This window comes from Rhea americana, unplaced genomic scaffold (genome assembly GCF_003343005.1).
Source record: "Rhea americana isolate MKP2758 unplaced genomic scaffold, rheAme1 scaffold_125, whole genome shotgun sequence".
Taxonomy (NCBI): Eukaryota; Metazoa; Chordata; class Aves; order Rheiformes; family Rheidae; genus Rhea; species Rhea americana.
The window spans coordinates 2,612,383-2,626,176 of record NW_028185317.1 but is presented as its reverse complement, the minus strand read 5'-3'; positions in this window follow the sequence as shown (position 1 = coordinate 2,626,176).

Here is a 13,794-nt window from a genome sequence, read left to right as displayed (position 1 = left end):
AAAAGGGGTCGTTTTGATTGGGTTTAATACAGCATGAAGCGCGGAGCGGTAAGCTGTGCCTCGGTGTCATGACCTCTATATTGAAAACTTCACCTTCAACACAAGTTCACTTCAGAGACAGGACGAGTTAGATTGCGCTTGGTGGGAACAAGTGCAAATTTAAAAACAGAGTCAATCATAACGGGGGTGGGGGTTGGGAAAGGGCAATTTAGCCGTTTCTGAAGGCAGGAGTTAAGGTTGCATTGTGTACACCGAGGCGCTGACACCCATGCGGAAACGCAGCTCCCCGCCAGCTCGCCACGCAGAGCTGAGAAAGAGGCTCCTGCATCTCCGGAGATGCTTTGTGAAAACCCAACCTGCATGGGGGAAGGTTAGGAGGAAAAGAGGAATTTACAGAGTATTAGCAGAAATTAGCCAATACCGACACAAGCTCAATTAGTTTTTTTTTTTTTTTTTTTTTTTCTTCCTCTGGTCTCTGTTGGCTGTTCTTGAACGTGAGTAAATGCTGTGCAGAGAGGGAGAGACATAGCACACTGCCGTCTCCGAGCCACAGCCAGGAGATGGACTGACAGATTGCAAATTAAAATAGTCCTAATGTAAGAATTAATGCAGCCCCCCAAATCTCTATAAGAACACGAGCCCTTTAGTAACAAGCCCGGCACTGAAGGAGCATTGCTGCTGCCTGGGCTGGTTCTGCATTATGGAGAAAGGCTAGGGAGGGACAATAAAGCAAGTCACGGGCAGAGAAAACCACAAGGTAAATAGCATTTGTATTCTAACTGCTGCGTTTTCCAAACCGTTTTCGTGCGGCTCCTCTGCTCGAATCTCCTATTATTTTTTTTCCACATGTGCATTGTTAATGTTTGAAAAATGTACTTGCTGGGGAAGAAATGTCGTTCATTTGTGCACTACCACGTCACGCGCAGGTCACTGTTATTTTGCTAGCTTGGTTAATTTGTAGCAGGTATTGTATCGAACATTTGGTTAATTTGCAATTGAGAGTAAAAAAAAAGAAATATTCCGGGCAATCTCTCCAAAGCGCGCATTTTTGCCACGGAGCCGGTCTTGCCGTTTGTTAAATCCACGCCTTGAAACGTCGGGTTTTTTTTGTTGGTGCTTAATCGAGAAATATGGATGGCGAGAGGGAGCCGGGCTCCGGCGGCGGCTCGCCCCGGGAGAGGCGCGGCGCCCGCAGCCTCCGCGCCGCCGGTCCGCGGCTCGGGCGGTTATTTCACTGCACGCCAGTTTTTAAGGTCACGTTAGGAGTTAATAGATGTGCACCACAACGCAGATCACTTCCCTTTACGTAGGCACTTTCCTCGCCAGGCGGTTCGAACATGCATGATTATAAGAATGTGTTTGTTTCGTAACGGATTGAAATTCTGTGTTTTGCGCGAAGTGCGTTCACACATCGTCTAAACCTCGATAAGTAAGCAGAATCGATGCGGCTAGCAATGTAAATGTGCGAGCAATAATAACTCCTATACGCGGAGGGAAGAGAACCTAGCTCCGTTTCGAAACCAAAGGCCACTCTGTGTGTTTTTTAAAAAATAATTACAGTATAATTCCTGAACGCACAGATTTCTGTTCAAGCATATTCAAAGGAAAGTGGATTGGATTTGGAAATGCACTAAATGGCACGCTATTTAACCTCTGTTGTCTAATGGGACATTGAAGACAAATAGCTCTATTCCTAGGATGACAAATACCTGCATTGTTTTTTGTTAGCTTACTGAATAATTTCAATGTGGTAGTGTCTTTTTTTTTTTTAACTATACATTTCCCCCGTTTTACCATTCAGCGTGCAAATTATCTCATGATCCTGCTGAGAGATCTCAACGTCCCTTGCACTTCGGAGCGCTTCGTCGTTGCGAGGGTTATGGCTAGACGCACGCACACGGCACTACTCATTCTTTCTTCGCTCGCGGGGGAAATGCTCAAGCTTTGGGGACAATTTTGCTCCCCGTTTCGCGCCCGGGGCGCCTCGCAGGGCAGGTGCAGCTGAACTTCGAGGCCGGGCGGTGTTGCCAGCCCACGCGTGCTCCGACGGCGGCTGCGGGGCGATGCGGAGCGCGGGGGGCGGCTCAGCCCGCGCTGGTGGGCTTTGCTCTGCCCAGCGGCTTCCCTCCCCGCCTTGCACGGTCCCCGGGCATCTCCTGCCCCCTTCTTATTTATTACTTCCCCCCCCCCCGGCCGGAGAAGCCTAGTTAAAGCCCCCGGAGCTGCCCCTTCCCCGCGGACGAGAGCGCTGCGCGGAGGGGCCCGCAGCGGCCTCCGCGGGGGCCCCGGGCGCGGGGGTGCCCGCGCTCGCGGCCAGGAGCGCGGGGTGCGAGGGCAGCGGGCGGAGCAGCGCGTCTGGCCGCGTGCGAAGCGCTGCGAGCGATAAATCAGCGCAGCCCAGCGCGCACATCGAAACACCCGCGGGAGCACGGCCGTGCAGGGGGGAGCCGCAGCCCCCTCGGCGGCGCGGCTCGCAAACGCTCCCGCTGCCTGGAAGAAATAAATACAAATAAATCAAAGTCTTGGATGCTGGGGATGAAGGGACGGAGAGAAGCGCAGCAAGAGCGGAGGCGCCCGGCGGGTCCCCGCGCTGCCGCCGGATCCGTCCCGGCGCTTCCTGCGACGCAGCGCAGCAGAGCTGGGAAAAGGCTCTCTGCAAACTTTTAATGAAATTACCGGCGGTATCGATTTTTTATATATACATATATATATATTGTGCTTCCGACGTTGGAAAGTGTCCCTCGTGGGGACGAGGGGGAGGGCAGTGGGGGAGGCAGAAGGCAGCGGTGCAACCTGAACTCTATTGGCCACCGCGTTATCCCACATTTCCGAAAATAAACGGCGGGCGTGAAAGTCCTAGGGAGCTTTGGGACAGCCCCAGAAAGTTGGGGATTTGTCGGCGGAGGAACTGCAGGTAGCAGCAGCCTGCAGGCCCCGCGCGCGGCTCGCGGCCGGGGCCGCGCTCGCTCCGCGGCAGCGCGCTCCTCCGCCCCKGCGCAGCGCGCCCCGGAGGTGCCGCCTTCAAGCATCTTCTCCTTGCCTCTTCTGCAAACTGTTTAGAAATTACTAGTAGTGGATAAGTAAATTGCGAGTAAACCTAGTGAATTAGGATGATTCTCTATCAGTTTAATTTATGTTTTATAGTTAGTTTAGCCTTCTGATTTGATTGCCTTAGTAATGTGAATTGCCTACAGCTGCTGATGATACAGCTTTAATTCTGTTTTAAAGGTCATGTAAACATGTGCCTGTAGCATAAGGAATGCAAATTCAATTCCCTTTTAATGCTTCCTCACATTCACTTCACAGCCTTCACCTAGAAAATTAGCAGGATTTAATATAAAACTGTTTTAAAGTTATGATTTCATTAAAACCCTCTCCCGTTGTTCTGCGCTTCCTTTCCCAGGCGTGGCCCTCCCCGTACTGCACCCAGCACAGCACGGTTTGGGCTAAGATCAGTGTTTTAGGCGGGTTTGGGCTAAGCTCAATGCACTTTTGTTTTGTTGTTTTTTCCCCAGCTGCGATCGCAAAGCAGCGAGAAGGTGGTGCAGGTGCAGGGGGGTTTGTAGGCGATCCCGGAGCCGCTCGTTGCCCCCGCGTCCCGGTGAAAACAGGTCGCGGCGAAGGGAAAACCCGCTGCGAGCGCTGCGTTTGGGGCTCGGCTCGGCTCGGCTCGGCTCGGCTGAGCCCGCGGCGGCCGGCTGCAGTGCGATGCGATGCAACGCGCCTCGCAGGCGGACGTGCTCAAATTAATTTTTAAACGTAGCCTTGAGTTCACGTGAGATTGCTTCATCCTACTGTACGGCTAAAAATAATAAAAAAGCTATATATAAAAAAAGCCGCACCCCCAACCCTGATTTTTTCAAAGGGTTTTACTTAAGTTGCTGTGAAGTTTAGTCTTTGAAAGGACAGACTAACGAGCAGGGAAGAGCGTCAAAAAAAAAAAAAAAAAAAAAAAAAAAAGCCTCTGGAGACACTTTGAAAAGGGAGCGATCTGTCACCGCCCAGCGAGAACGGGTGAGGTGCCTTGGGCTGCCCCGGGCTACCGCGCCGGGGGCTCAGCCGCCGCCCCAAAGCCGCCCCGAAGGCGCCGCGGGGCCCGGCGGAGGCGGCCGCCTCTCCCCGCTGCCCGGCCGCCTCCGCCGAGCCCCGCCGTGGCGGCGCCCTCCGCGCCCGGGGGGCCGCTGGGCGCTGGTTGGAGGCGGTTGGGACTGGTGGGGTTGCGGTTAGGACCGTTGGAGCCGTTAGGGAGGTGGCTGGAGGCGGTTAGGACCGTTGGGGCGGCGGCTTGGACCGTTGGAGGCGGTTGGGACCGCTGAGGCGGCGGTTGCGACCCTTGGAGGCGGTTGGGACCGTTAGAGCCGTTAGGGCTGCGCACCCCCCCCTCAGCGCTCCCAGGTCYGTGCCCCAAGCGCTGCTCCAGGACGCCCTTTCCCTTGAGGAGCCGTGGCAGGGCGGCCCTGGGCGGGCGCTGCTGCCGCCGGCGGTGGCGGTTCGCCGGGGCGGCGGTGAGACCCCAGGTGCAGAGGTAGCCACCGCTTGGGAAACGGCGGTTCGAGGGCGTGTGGGGTGCGTGTGGTCTGGGAAACATCTCGCCTGTCTTGCCAAGGCCTAGTGGGGAGAAGCAGGTCTCGGGCCTGGGCAGCCTCGCCTGGCTAGGAGCCTCTCCCCTTCCTTCCCCTTCCTTCCCCTTCCTTCCCCTTCCTTCCCCTTCCTTCCCCCGATGAACCCAGCCTGTGGTGGCTCGCGTGTGAAGGCCCCCAGCGTGCCACCCCATTCCCTGTTTGCCATGAAAATCCCGTGTTCGGCACGGTGTAGACCACGGGACGCAGGATGCCAGCAGGCACCTGAGCCCCTTGGCTTTGCGTGGAAGTCGAGGCTCCCGAGTGGTTTTGAAGATGGGTCTGTGCGCGTGTTTCCCCCTGCTTTGCGAGAATGAGCGGATTTCACAAAAATCTTAATTCTGGTCGTAACAGCTCATTGGTGATTCTGTTAATGTTGCACACCTCATTAAATAGCCCCAAACATAAGAAGGTTTAAATGACTTTATTGAATTAAAAGTAACGTAGAAAATCACCTATGGTACTTTTGTCAAATAATTAATGTAAACTATATACATACAGTGAGAGATCCCTTTTAACAAATCTATTCATAAAATGCGCAGGGGTTTACTTAATGGCTGAAATAACTAAGAGCAGCATAACTTGCTTGAAACATTGAGCCACAGTCATGCACTTCCTAATATGTTCCTATATGTTTCACTGAGTGTTTTTCTTCCTTATCTTTTTTATATCTGAAGTTCTATTCCCCTCCTCTACTCCATGTATTTGATCATTTTTTCAAGTCCCTTGGCTGAACCAATCTCTTTTCATGCAGAGGATAAAAAGAGAAAAACTTCAAAGTAGGTTCAGGTAATTAACAGCTGAGGGGAATATAATCTAAACCATAGGCCCTGCTTTGCACCCAGGTCTGCTTTCAGAGCCAGCCGGCAAGGGAGTGCCTATTCCCCATAGCATCCAAATCTGCTTCCTCTGAACAGCTTTGCCAGGCCTCCAGTTATCACATCTGCATTTCAAACACCATGTCTCTGGCATTAATTATTAATTAGCCTACAGTCACCCCAGAGGATTTAAGTTCCAGCCTGCACATACTTATTCATTGACCTCTATCTTAGTTTTTGTTGGAAAAAAACCCACTAGAATGCTTAATAATTTCCTTTCTCTCAGACCCTATGTTCTAGTTTCATGGAGGGGAAACAGTATATTTTCAGAGATGGAAAATCACAAGGTTGTCTAGAAATTTGTTTAGAGCAAAATGCTATGTCAAGAGTTTGAACAAACCATTTCAAAAGATTTAGACGGAATTTTGTGTATTTTTACCTTTGACGAATGAATTTATGCATTTCCCAGAACTGAGAGATGATGGATACAAATACAGTACAGTTTAGCTCTATGTGGAATATCACTCACGATGCACTTTCAAAATACAAACTGGATTTAATTATTGGATAGCACACTTACATGATCAAATAATGCAAACGTTTATCTGAAAGCTCTGGGGTTGCACTGCTTTTGACACTAGTAAGAAAGAAAAAAAAATCTGTTGCAAGGCATATTAGTAGTTGGGCATAAAATACATAATGTTTCCACAGGAATATATAATGAAACAGGTCTATATTATCACTATTTTGCATTATTCCTGAGTTAGTTTGGAAGGTGCTCTTTAGCCATTAGAATAACTGTGTATCTTAACACTGCTTTCTGGACTATTGTGTGTCTTGATATTAAGCTTCCAGAGTTAAAAATTCAGAGTAATCAGATAGGAAATAGATTATATGATTATCTACTTAGCAATGCTAAGTGAAATTCAAAGTGATTGTTACAGTTTGGATGAGTTGTGTACTGGGTATCATCTTTTGTTAATGTATTTTAATATTACAATATCCTTAAACCCTGAATGAGTGCTATTTTAATACCTCATGCAATTATCTGTAGATAAACTTCCTTAAATATTGCCATGGTTTCTCATTTTTATGTGTGGTACTATCTCAAATAATTATTGAAACATAAAATATTCCTACAGTTTGTTTCCTACAGAAGTGTTTACTATGTAATTACAAGGTCAGACTGGTTAACTTATATGCCAGTCTAGAATTGATTTTGAAAGCATTTAATCTATGCCTAAGACTCTTTTGAATTTCTATTTAGTGAACAATATGGAAACGAGCTCTGATGCACAAACATATGTAGTTAAACTGCTGTGCTGTCTCAGTAAACAAAAATGCATTTTCCAAAATTACAGCTAAAACAGCCCTTTCTGTAAAATCACAAGCCCTGTGCATTTGCTTCGCAAATAATCACCTTGAAATGAAAGCAGGGGCCAATTTTGTTGACTTCCATGACATATCTCTCTCCTTGACTTCCCCCAAAATTTTGAGGATTTGGCTTGTTATTAGCCTGTTATTAATTTTATGTTTTATGAGCAGATCTGGAAGGTGTTAGCATTGAATAGTGAATGTTTTTGCCTCTGCTTCAAATGTTTGGAGTATTTTTTATGTACAATTTAATAGCAAAAGTACCTCTGTTTAGGAGAATGGGAAATACCTATAATTTAATTTCAAAAAAGATGGTTCTTGTTTATAAAACTACAGAATATATCTTGATGCTGAAGGAGGGAGTAGTTCTGGGCTACTTTAATAAGATGTCCAGGATCTTTTAATCACTCCTGCCATGATTCTAATCCTAATACTACTAATAGCAATAATAATTAAAAGTAGTCGGGAGGGGGTTATAATTTGTTCTATATGTCAGAATACTTCTGAAATTAAAACTTAGCTGTTAATACAGTTCCCCACATTATTAATATTAAAGAGGAATAAGGACTACATTTCTTACAAAACAGAGGTAACTGTGTGTAACAGTGAGGTAACTGTTTTGGAAAACAAATCACATGTCAGCTTGATTTATAGTAATATTTCTGGTGTGTTTTAAAAAGATGTCTGAGGCTCCTGGGCATCAGGGAGCTTTCACAGAATTTGAATGAGGGCTCCTGGGCTGTGGTCTTGCTGGTGCGAACCCTCTGATGCTGCGCGTTGGTGTGACGGACAGTCCAGGTCCGTGTTGCGACGGCAGGAGGTGCGTGTTGGAGGTGCGYAGCGCGCGGGGCCCGGCCTGCCCCGTACTGCGGGCCTTTCGGACGGGAAGCCTGAGGTGTGGACTGCATGGCTCAGGGCATTAGATGGCTCCGGTTCGGAGAATGGGTGGGCTGTAGCTTACCAAGGGGTTCGTTCCTTTATGTGCCTAATGTTACACTGGTTTTATACATCAAGACAAGGGAGCCTCACTGTAGTTGACAGCTTTCTTGATCCCGTGTAACTTTAAATACAGCAAAATATACCAGTTAGCCGCCTTTCCATCAGGTACCTTTTCTCCTGTTCCCAGTGATTATTTCTGTGTCTGTCTGTCTGCCCGTCTTCCCTGCTGGTTTCACTTGTTGACTAAGATGGCAGATTCAACCAGGTTTGTGAGGTGCAGATTCCATATCCCAAAGTCTGGAAAATGGTTACCAGTGACCTTCTCGTGGTTATTGTGCCAGGAGTGAGGAAAGCATGTGCACAGTGGGTTTCAAATGTTATAAAATATTTGTGCCATTATTGTTATGAGATACGCATTTCCATAAAAAGCCTGTTTTTTGGTTCATTTTATATGTATTTGCATTTATAGTTTTCCATTAAAGCTTAAATGTTTTCCTTCTCTAATAAGACCTAACCACTGGCAAATCTGGAAAAGTTTTGATTCCTGTTTTTACTATATTCATTACTCCTTCTTAGCACAATGCAATAGTTTTGCAGTATTGACTAGCCACCAAAGACTGAGCTGTAACTGGGCTTTATATTTTGAATATAATACATGAACGTGGTTTGTATTCAGATTTGTAGGTTGCATATTGCTTTTTATTTAGGAAACCCATAAGGCTAATCCTGATTTCAAATTAAATCAGCAATTAGAGTAAAAGACTGATTTCTTCTGCAGTTGAGGTTGTCTCTTGATAAAGCCCTTGTTGCTGTATTGCAGGAATCTTGCTCACCTGTGCGCATACTTGTAGGTGGAAAAGACTCTTATACAAAGAACTAATGTGGTAAAGCTGGAGATCACTGTAGATATTACTGTGTAAACAGGAATGGGTTCTTACCAGATTAAGAAGAGTATATGRGGCCAAACCTGATGCAAGTTGGTATAGTGGTACTGATATTCAAGCAGCTAGAATGAGTTACATGAACTAAAGGTTTGCTTGGTCTGAGCAAAAGATTGCATGAGTGATATCAGAATTATTTTACATAATGCCTGAAATAATCTAAGCCCAGGTAGAAATACAGTTTTCCTTCTCTATAATATAGTATGGTAATGATGCAGCCTGAACTGCGTTGTACAGAAGTACTGTGTCTAATATGACGCATGCATAAACAGATTACCAGTAAGGAGTCGGTGAATGTGACATAGGAGATGCTACAGCTATTCAAATTCTGTGTGACAACAGCAAGGGAACATTGACTTTCATGTGGTGACCGGTAYCTGATGTATTTTTGTACTTATTTTTAGGAAGTAGTGAAGAAACACATAGGTCTACTGAGAGGGTAATACTCCACTTTGAACTCTCCATTTCTCTGAATAACACCGTATCATGATTGCATTTTGCAGGGGAACTCTTAAACTTCACTTGTAGCAATCTCAGTCAGTAAGAACCAAATGTCTGTCCTTCAGCCTCTCGCTGACTACATCCTGGTGTTTCATTACGTGGYGTAAGAACAGGCACGCTTTAACGTTTCTAAAGGAGCGATAAAGTGCTCTCATGGTCTGCCTGGCAGCAGTCCAGCGCGCAGCCACCCTGCGTGCTGTGAGAATAACCTGCCTGGGGGTTTGTGTGATGGTTGCTGCCAGCGCGTGCGTCTGTACCAGCGTGTAGACCATGTCTCTTGACCTTTCAGCTCCACCTTGAAACACCCGCTCATCGTGCCTGTTGCAAAGGGCTTTTAGAGCAGTGTTGTGGCAATCATACACAGCCTTTCCCTTGCCCACAGAAGCTTTTTTTATTTGGCAGTGACCCTATGTAAAGTTTTAAAAGACTTTACAGAGTTTTCCTTCTTCCTCTCAACACGTTTTACCTTTTTTTCCCCCTCTCTTTAACATACATAAATTACCAGGGCTTAATTTGCTGCCTTTGCTGTCGATTTGAGTTTGTAGTGGAATAAGTTAATTGGGTCAGGTCAACACTTAAGATAAATCGTCACAGTTTGGGCAACTTTCCATCAGCTGGGAATCCAGCCCACTGGTTGCCTATAACACGCTTATTGCAATAAACACTTAATTTCTAAAATGTGAACAGTCTATTTAAAAATAGTCTGTATACATAAAACAGTGCAGGTAACCTGAAGAATGAGAATGATCTTTGGAAATATTTGCCTATTATGTTTAAAAACGTACAGTAATGAGAATAAAACAGCGTGTATATGTGTGCCATGTAGCTACTACTACCAAATCACATGTAACACTCAATGGTAATTGTGTTCATAATTATGGCGTTAATTGAATTTCTGTAATAGTAAAAACTGGCATATAAAAAGTCTCTCAAGATTAATCTAAATGTTTTAGTTATGGAAGAATACACTCATTTGGAATATTTAATATAAAGAAAGCAGTATCATATTTCAGGTGAGTCTGAGCTTAATAAAATAGTCTCCCCAAATGAATCTACTCCGTAAGAGCTGTTCCAAAGAAAATRTGGCAGCATGCAAAAACCCATGATCTCTCACACTGTTCCTCTTTTTGCCCTGTGAAGGAAAAGCAGTGTATGCTGAGGTATTTTCAGATTGGAGAGATATTTTAAAGGAGTGCAGCTTCATCATCTGCATCTGTCAATCTTAAAAGATATTAAAAGTGCACTTGAAATGGATTTTTCTGTGTGGCAAAATTAACACTGCTGCTAACACTTTAATAGCCTAACAACACTATGTTAGGAAATGAAATTTTGCTTATAGTGTTTGACCTTAAAGGAATAGTATCTTTCATATTTTTTTTGTAATCCATTAGGTGTTTTACTACCACTTTAGGCTAACTTCAGGATTGATTTACAACTTACTGATTGTACAGGGGAGTCACCAGGTGTAATACAAAGTAGAATGTGGCCCGGTGTGTCTAGTGGCTTCATCCAATATATTTTCAACTGATTTATCTTTTAAGAGAAAAGAATAAGGGTAAGGATTCCCAATTTGCTAGATATTAAACCTGTATATCTAAGCCTGGGCAGTCGTCCTTCTGAAAATGAGAAAAGGATCGATAAAAACGTATCAGTGCTCTTCTCTTCTCTTCTCTTCTCTTCTCTTCTCTTCTCTTCTCTTCTCTTCTCTTCTCTTCTCTTCTCTTGCTACAGGAAAAGCATGAAGGAGAATATTGCTTTACCTGTAAACAGCTGTGATTTGGCATCATTAAAAAATAGATTACATTTTTTTTAGAGAGGAAAGTCTCTTTCTAAGTATAATTTGTTCAAGAACAGTAGCAGTTCAACATTTTTTAAGAATGAAATATAAACATTTTGAAAAAAAAAGGCCCTCAGATGTCAGTTAACATAGTTATGACCTGGCCTTGTAAGAAATCCTGCATTAATACCCCGTTTCCAAAAGGTGAGGYATTGATTTGCATTATTTTCTACTGAAATGCATGGAAGGCTTTCCTTGAATATGCTGTTTTTGCCTACTGAGGCGATTGTCTTGAGTTTGTAAAATATACTGATAATTAGAGCTCAGTGCCCTCATCTTTGGCAATACATCGTTTCCACTCTCAGTTTTTTTGTTGTTGTTGTTAAGAAGTTGCCTGCTCATACTCAGTTGCTGTACAATATTTTCAGTATTACTAGCGTTAGTTTATGTGGTGAAAAATGCGGAGTCCCCCCCGAACTACCGCGAAGTGCAGCRGCTTTATTTTTGTTATTTCCCGCTTCCTCGCAATGCGTGCTGCCCTCCCCCAGCCGCCGCGCTACAAAGCTTGTTGTACAGGGACTCCATTAATCCTACATTTCCTAGATGGTATCTGAGGCACAGTGGGTTTCCACAGAAATTAATTTGTCCTGACAACAGGCCTAAAGATTGGAGTCCAGGGATCACTTGGCAAATTCCCTTTAAACTGAGCACAATAATAAACAGAAAGCTGATAACGACAGTTCTGAAAGACCACACAGAGGAAGGACCCCGAACAGGCTCTGTGCTTGTCGGCGAATGCCTCTGATAACCGGCAGACAGAAGCTTTAGGCTTGATAGGAAAATGAGCATACCAATTTATGCGTGTTTTCATATTGCAGCACCGAGCAGAACTAACTTAACGGAGTAACGGATGTTTTTTTTTTAACTCTTTTTCCATAATAATAATAAAAGTTCAGTACAACTCTGGCCAACTGTTCTTATTTAATATCTGTATCAATAGTGCTATGACCATGCTGTAATGTCTTCCCATATTTTAGTATAGCTCAGATTTTCTCAGCACTTCTTGCATGCATAAGCGTTTTAAAAAGTTAGATAGTGGATGACAATATTTCAAAGAATAAGTCTAAAAAGTTGCAGTCAACAATTCTAAGTATATTTTTTTGTAACTTTTGAAATTGCCTTACCTTTTGGTTTCAATCATATTCTGTGTACTAATTCTATATTAAGAAGAGTAAAAAGCATTTTAGGGGACATTATTATCTGTTTGTCTGTTTTTATTTACGCTTGCCTTTGGTGCGTATTTAAATGCTGTTTTCTTTCCAAAGTTGAGGTATGGAAAATGGTRGTTTATGTTTCATGCTGGAAATATATACTAGCACCACTCTGTGAGTGTATAKGTGAGTGAATAAACAAACACTTACTGGATATTTAGAGCTTGTCAGGATAGCAGCATTTCAACCCTTGATTTTTGTTAATATAGAATGTAGAGTTTTAATGATAATTATAATTTGTGGTGTGTTAGCAAACCCTTGTCAGTTATATTTGTGAAAAATGCCATCATAATTCTAAGAATTGGTAGAGGGATGTAAAGTAAGATGTGTTGTGCTTAACTTTTTGCCACTTAAGTATAGGGTATGTAACAATTTAAATAATGAATAAAGAAGAGGACAGTTTGAAAAAATATCCAGAAAATAGGTTTTGGTTATTGAAAGATACCTTGACAGTAAAGTCAAATTTTGCTTTCAGTGTCCAAAATGTATTGATAACAGCCTCTTGGAACAGAGAGGAATATGTAACTATCTTAAAAGAAGGCAACCAGTATGCTTGACAGGTAAGGCTATACACCTAAATAGCATGAGTCATATTTGATTACTTTTAATTGCTCAGATGTTTCTTTTAAGATGGAAATTTGGTAGTGGAGTTCTACATGATATATCCAAACACAACGGCAATCACTAAATGCAATGCATTCTCTGTAAGCTYTCCCAAGTAAGGAAATATGCATATGCTGGAAATAACCAGAGATACTAGAGCAGCAAATGCGTGGTGCCTGGAGCAAGCAGCTAGAAGGTAAGTGACCCCATGCTGCCGTGCGCAGCGCTCGCTGGGAGCGCGGGGCATGTGGTGGTGGTTTCTGCATCGCTATGTGCGGCTGGGTGGCAGCCTGCCAGCAGCTGTGTAGTTAAGGGCTTGGAATGCTGGCTGCCCTTGGCATTTGCGATACAGAGAGTTTATATAAAAAAAGTTCTGTCTTACATGCTTTTCCAGCACAGCTAATGGGCCCAATTCTGTTTCTATTATCAGTAATGACAAAACTGCCATGGACTTCAGTAGGGGCAGCTTCAGGCTCATTATTTAAGAGCTTAACTAACTGAGAGGTGGAGTCTACTAAAGTGTGATGTATATACCACATCTCCTCCTTGAAAAAGTAAAACCTTTTGCTCTCAGTATTGGCTTTAAATTAGTTTGTATGCTAAGAATTAATCAATTACAATTGACATACTTTTAAAATTAGAGTTGGGATGACCAGTACAGTTTATATATGTCATACTTAAAAAACTCAKTTTGTTGTACTGAAATACAGAAGATTTGAAAACAACTATTTTTAATGTTCTCCAACTGTCATTCTAGGTTCTCATGCAAGACCAAATTGACTTGCTCTGCTTCTTCGTTCACAGTTCTTTAAAAGAATAAACCAAAATACTCCCCTCCACTTTTATATCAAAATCATTCTGTGCATTTCAATATACAAGCTAGTAGGTATTTTGAATTTGGATCAAATCAAGTGTTTTTCCCCCCAGCAAATAGTTCTCTAGTGTGCTTTA